The sequence below is a fragment of the Barbatula barbatula genome (genome assembly GCF_947034865.1).
Source record: "Barbatula barbatula genome assembly, chromosome: 14".
NCBI classification, from domain to species: domain Eukaryota; kingdom Metazoa; phylum Chordata; class Actinopteri; order Cypriniformes; family Nemacheilidae; genus Barbatula; species Barbatula barbatula.
Window position 1 is genome coordinate 9,177,740 of NC_136777.1, and position 7,073 is coordinate 9,184,812.

Sequence of the window (7,073 nt, forward strand, 5' to 3'; positions counted from 1 at the left end):
TGTATGCTCTGTTAGGATAGGACAATATTTGGCCGAGATACAACTATTTAAAACTCTGGAGGGTGCAAAATGATACAAATATTGAGCAAATCGCTTAAAAGTTGTCCTTCAGAGGCGCTGTTGCAGCCCGTTGCTTACCGCTGTGATGCGGTTGTGGAGTGTAGATGAGCCCGAAGGCAGAAATTCAAAGCTTTACAGATAGAAAACTTCATTCTCAAAGAGAAGGTAGCAGTGAAGTTTGTAGGTGTGTTTTCTTGCCATTTTTGTGAGCGATTTTGCTGCATCCACTCACAAAAATTACGTTTCGATATATTTACGGTAGGAAATCGACAAAATATCTTCATGATCTTTTCTTAATATCCTACTGATTTTTGGCATAAAAGAAAAATCTATCATTTTGCAACCACACAATGTCTTGTTAGCTTTTGCCACAAATATTCCCATGATACCTAAATCTGGTTTTGCTGTCCAGGGTCACAAAAATAATCTAATCAAAATGAACATCATGTGCATTCACCAAGTAATGAAATTATATCAGCTTTTATTTAACAGTTAAAGTCCTATTTGCATAAAAATATTTTAATTTACTCCAAAAATATGTTGTAAATGACATTTATTGTGCTGTTTTCACTACATATTCTCTCCCACACCAGTAGGTGCACACATGAGCAGAGAACATCTACAGTATAATGTGTTTCTTACTGAAAATACAGTGTGTTAATGTGTGCCCTGCTCTACTGTGGTCAGCAGGGAAGTTTATCAGGCAGAAGGTAAGGAGCAAAGTGCAGCAGTGTGTGCTCTGATTAAGATGTATTATTGTCAAGGGAACAGAACACACACACAAACACTGAGTCCTAATGTCTGCTCTTCGCTTTTCACTGCAATGCAGCACATGTGGGGATCCTGCTGAGAGCGGCCCGAATGCCTGCCTGACCAAAAAACACCTAATCCATCAAAACAAACATCATACGAAGAGGAACCAGAGGCCTATAAAAACTCTCTCTAGCACGCTCGCTCGCTCTCTTACACGCATTTTCATTAAAAACTGCATCCTAATATTTACACCAATCAATACAATAATGTGGGTGGATGTGGAACTGGCCTGCTCAGTTCCAGAGAGGGAGAGCTGGCAGGAAAATGAAGACTTAAAAATGCAGTGCTGTTCAAAGACAAATAAATAGTTATGAAATGCTGAGCTGGAGAAATGCAGCAGTTCTCTGGTTGCATTCTGCCCGGATTAAAAACCACGGCAGAGAAATGTGTTGCAGAAATGGCAAACATAAATAGTTTGGTCTTTATTTGAATTATTTCAGCTACTGAAAAGGGAATGTATGAGTAAAGGAATGTTTTGATATTTAAATGAATAAAGAAGATTTATGTAGGTCACTTGCAGAACATGCGCAATGCTTTTTAGACCATGCCCAAAAACACCTTGAATAACATGGATTATCAGGTTACAGTTCATAACAAATATTATGTCGTTCTCTTAAAAATGTTGTGGGAACACCAATGTTCATCAAAATGTCTTCTTTTGTGTTCTGCCGGACCAAGAAAGTCACACAGGTTTGAAATAACCCGAGGGTGAGTGAACGATGACAGACTTTTAGTTTTTGGGTGAACTACCCCTTAAATAAGAAAATGCATTTAACTAGTGGTTTTGCTTGAGGTGAGGATAGCTCCATATGGACTGATGTCTGAATCCCAGAAGGTTTTGTGTTATACAGGACTGTCTACATATTTTAATGAACACTAAATAATCTGTTGTTTTTACAGGTAAAATGTATATGTGGGTGTGTAAGGGTGTCAGGTGCTGATTGACACAGGGCATTATGGGTAGTGACAGCTCTTGTGAGTGTGAAATGGAGGGGGGCTTATACAAGGGGACACTGTCACAACTCCTTATAGATTCGACTCCATGGTGACTTGTGCACCATCACTTCAGATCAGGAATCCAAGACAACCGTTCATGTTCTCAAAAGGGTCTTATGTCCCCGAAATGCGATTTAAACGCAAGTGTTTACTGCATTATCTCTCCATTATTGGCAGGCCTTTTGCAGAAGCAAACTACATTTGGGTTTGGAAGACAATGACAAATAAGATCACTTGAACATCTTAATTAGTTCTCCTTTAATAAGAGTCCACAAAGAGCAGATTTAAACTCCTGCTTTTTAGGTTTTCCTCTTGAATCTAGGAAGAGATTTCGATTATTTCTCAGATATAGAGTACTTTGATATACCAAGCTTTCAAAATCAGCAATGAGTCAGAAATTCTAACCTAATCATTTCTCATTTAGCAGACATTTAGTGCTTTTCACCGGAAATAACACTTAAAAGTCAAGTTTCATAAAACCAGTTTCAAAGATGTCAAGACTTTCAAGACGTCAGACACATTAAAATATTTGCCATCAAGTTGACTCTTACAATTAGCAGGAATTAAAGTAGAAAGTAATGAGCTTTTATTTAAATATTTTATATCAGTTTGAGTGATAGTTTTAGATGAAACTGTCATTGATTTCCTGTCTCTCAGCATCACAGAATCACTGATAATGTAAAGTCACATCTGGCTGACAAGTTACAGATAAAATTAGCTCAACATCCTTTCATATTACTACGGTAAATGGACATGCTATCACGAAAACTACGATAAATGGACGGACATGGTATTATCTTAGAATCCTGATTCTGATAAGATTCAACAAATTACATTAGAAAGAGATATTACAGTAGAATCTAGAAAGAGTTGAAATCTAAACTATGGAACAGTACGTCACATTAAAGGTCCTTTTTCATGCAAATTAGTGGCATCTAGCACTGATCAGCATTGGGTTCTAAAAGGGACAAAACAACCGTTGAGTTAGCAATTATCTTTTATATATGTGACCCAAACAACCCAGCGTGGCTTCATTTGTAACCCAATGGTTCGTCCCTTTATGACCCAAAGCTGGGTTGAAAATAACCCATCATTTTTTATCCCATATGTGTATATAGTCTAATTTACTATGACTACATTGACCTGCATGCAATAAATATATGATAATTTAAGTGATTGTTCACCCAAATATGAAACTGTGCTGTTCATTTATGTTATTTATAATTGATGTGGTTCCTGATGTATTAAAGTCTTAAGAAATAAAATGATTGACCTTTGTCAGAAATTGAATATTATTTACAAGCATATAACCTGTAATAAAATAAAGTCCTACCAATTAAAGTTATTTGTGTGAAAATTGAGTGTCACATCATAAAACTACGATTGTATTTGCGTTTCACAGTGTTGAATTTAATAAACACCCACAGAAGATCTAGACACATAAACTACATGATGTAAATGCACAACATTTCCAGCAAACAGCTGAGCACATTCTGAATAAGGCAATGCCAGAGGGGAGCGTGTGTGAATGTGTGTGTGTATCTGCGCTATATTCAGAAGGCCCACTGGAATGGCATTGATGAAGCCTGGAGCACCTGGGGCCTCGTCTACCTTGTGCCCAAAGCAGAGGGCATCCAGCTGGGGCAGTAAGAAGCTGTGGACAGGGCTGGGCTCCAGGCCAACAGAACACATTCTGAAAGGAGTCAACAGAACTCATTCATCCTTGCTGTCAATAACTTTATGACATCATCTCCTGCACAAATAATCTCTCGTTTCTGATTGGACCGTACAGCCACTGATAGAGTTTGTCTTGACTGAGTGATAGTTGAGAAGGTGAATGCTTGCGTCATTGCTAGCATCTAGGCAGCTGCCAAAGCTGTGAGAAAAGCAGAGCCAGCAAACATCGTGTAAAATATTACTGTAACAAGAGTTGGTGAAAAGAGCTCAGGGTGAGGAAATGAAAGGTGAGAAAAAAAGTAATGTAATACAGTAATGATAATTTAATCAGACTGACAACTGAGAATTAATGGCAATAAAATAATTTGACAAAAACATAGAAAAAATATTTTTAATAGTATAATTTCAAAATAAATTCCCCAAAATAAGATAATTCTTTACCTTTTTATAATAAAATTCTATAAAAATTAGGGCTGTCAAACGATTAATCGCGATAATTCGCATCCAGAATAAAAGTCTGTGTTTGGACAATATAAATCCGTGCACTGTGCATATCACAATTTTATTCATAAACACAAAAACATACACATACATGTACATGATATATTTTTATACATTTTAGGAAATATTTAGATGTATTTATTTACTACCCATAATTTAAAGGTGGAGTGTACGACTTCCGAATTACGCTTATTTAGACAAAGTCGGGCCGAGTACCAAAACAACCTTGTAGCCAATCAGCAGTGAGTATACAGTGTACAGTGCACAGGATGGACATTCGTTGAGCCGAGCGCTGTCGAAAGCGGAAGATGGTGGTAGGGATGTGTCTGTTTTTGTGATTTGAACATCAACAACGGCTAAGAGAAATCGGACACCCCGCCTTTAAACTATATATACATGTTTATTAATTTTAAAAAAATCTTAAATGTATACATGTATGTGTTTTTAGTTACAAAATGAATATGCACAGTACAGTGACATATTATGTAACACATTTCTATTCTGGATGTGATTAATAGGGATTAATTGTTTGTCATGTATTGTGTCATCAGAAGTGGCCCATTGCATGTGAGTTTTTAGAAAGATACCCAGCCAAAACTCCATCACAGAAAGGGCCTCCCTTTCATGGACTAGCAAGGATAATCTGTCCCCTTTCACCATCTGTTGGCCCATAAACACTGCAGCTGGACTGCACACATTATATCCTTGCTACTCTCTCTATCTCTCTCCATCTATCACTGCTGAGACCTCAAATACTTTGCTGACCAGAGACATTACAGCTAAACATGGTGTCTGTAGTCCCACTTTACAACCAATCGTCTCTTGATAGAGTCGTCTCTATTGTCAATAGGCTGAAGTTAGGTCAGGTTCTTGACTGCTACCTCTGTCATGCATTAGCCGTGGGAAATATCCTATTGGGCAGACTGTTCTGAAATAGTGGGATTATAACAACTAGTCCTATTAAGCGAACTATCAGCTGAAGTTAGGTTTAAAGTCCTGCTTAACAGTTTTGAACTTTGAACGGTTGTAAAATAATTGTATTTCGGTTGTCATAAATATGTACATTTAAAGTAATTTTGAACAGATTTGGAGATTTTAGTTTACTTTACTCAAATTGATTAAGAATGACACACTCATACAGCAATAGTAATACAGTAGATCCCTATTTCAATTTCACAAAGGCATTATCCTCAAACGTGTATTCAACATGTTTACTCAAACACACTTAAGTGTCATATTTTCCAAGACATCACTTTATGTGCAATAATAAGCACATGCAGAAGCATGGTGGTAAAGTGTCATTGTGGCCGTATTGCCTCCTTTTTCCTCACAGCACTGCGGCCACCCTACACGGCTAATCTCATTTGTCTCCCACACACAAAGTGAGAAAAAGTGAGAGAGGATGGCATGAATTGCAATGAGGGTCTGCGGCACAGTTGAGCTGGAGACACTGGAGATGAATTACATGATACCAAGAGAATAGTATGGAGAATATGTGGTTTTGACGTACGTTTAATTCCCAATGTGCCAGTCTGAAAATAAGACTAGTTTCTTATTCTGCCCATGTGATATATTCTGCAGTGCACACACAGAAGAAAGTATAAACTCACATCAATAAAAAGCACATTTATATTAAATGTGCACTGTATGAGACAACATTTTTTAAATATTGTATTGCACGTAGATAAACTGCTTTAACAACCATAGTGCTTTTAAAGATGTTAGGTTGAGGTGTATTAGACCATTAAGACACACATTATAATATCAACACATTACAGATATTGCAACCTTGAAGGCGACACTTCTGAAGATAAAAGGACTCATGCTCTCCTTGAACTTCTCATGCCATATGTAAGTTTTTATATGCCAAAGCCTTGAGAATGATCTGTGTCCCCTGATACAGTAATGTCAGAAATTGTAATGGAAAAGAGAGAGAAGAGATGTAAACACCATTTAAGACCAGCGATCGGCCTGTTGCATCTATAAAATGCCCCAAAGGAGATATAAGACAATTATGAGAAGGGATTTCTTAATTTATATTTACACAATTTGTCAGATTTCACTTTAAAATGAATCATAAAACAAAACATCATACCACAGAAGACCCCTGTAGCCCCCAATGTCTATTATTCAAAGTAAGCAAGTTTATAGGATCACAGTTCACAGTATCTTAGTTTTGTTATGACTGACTAACTCCATTTGTAAATGTCTTTTTTATAAAGACATCTTACAGAGATAATAGCTGCACAAAATCTTGCTCTTCTGAATATTTAACATCTTTGTGCCTCGCAGCTCGCCCGTTGAAATCCCCTGTCAGGAGCTGTGGTACATAATTAATGTGATGCCTATTTAACTTGGTTTAAACATTTAAGGGCACACCCCACACACCCCACTCACATTTGGAGGGAAATCTTAATAGCCGATATCAATAGCCTCACAGCTGGCATATTGAAAAAGCACTCACACTTTGCATCAAACTGAAGTGAAGCAATTGAAATATTCCACTTGCCACAGTCCTCAAGGGCTTCCTATTCCAAATGTAGGTGGTGATGAAGGGAAAACCTTGAATATTAGTAGAAGACAATGTATAGTCTGGCAATAATGCAAAATATATTCAAGTGGTTAGTCTTAAAAATCCTGAAGTGGGTTGACTAATGATTGAAATTCATCATTTTGTTCTTTGAAAAGAGAGTGCACAGAGTGGCCATATCAAACTAGCAGATCAGAACATTGGTAATTAAAGCAAAGTTATTATTGCTTTGTTTTAGTTGTATTACTACAAGAATTGGCTTTAATTATTAGACTCGGGTCGGGCAGCAAGTGCTCTGGCACTAAGGCTGTGCACTAACCACAGGGCTATTGGTGCCGACTGTTGCATGCATTTGAAATGTTATTATTTGTTTCATGTTACTTTATAAGATTAATTTATTCTTTCTTTTCGGAGGCAACATTTACATTTTACACAAAAATAAAAATGTCCAATATATTTTGGCCAAATATTTTATTTGATTTCGATAATGAATCGT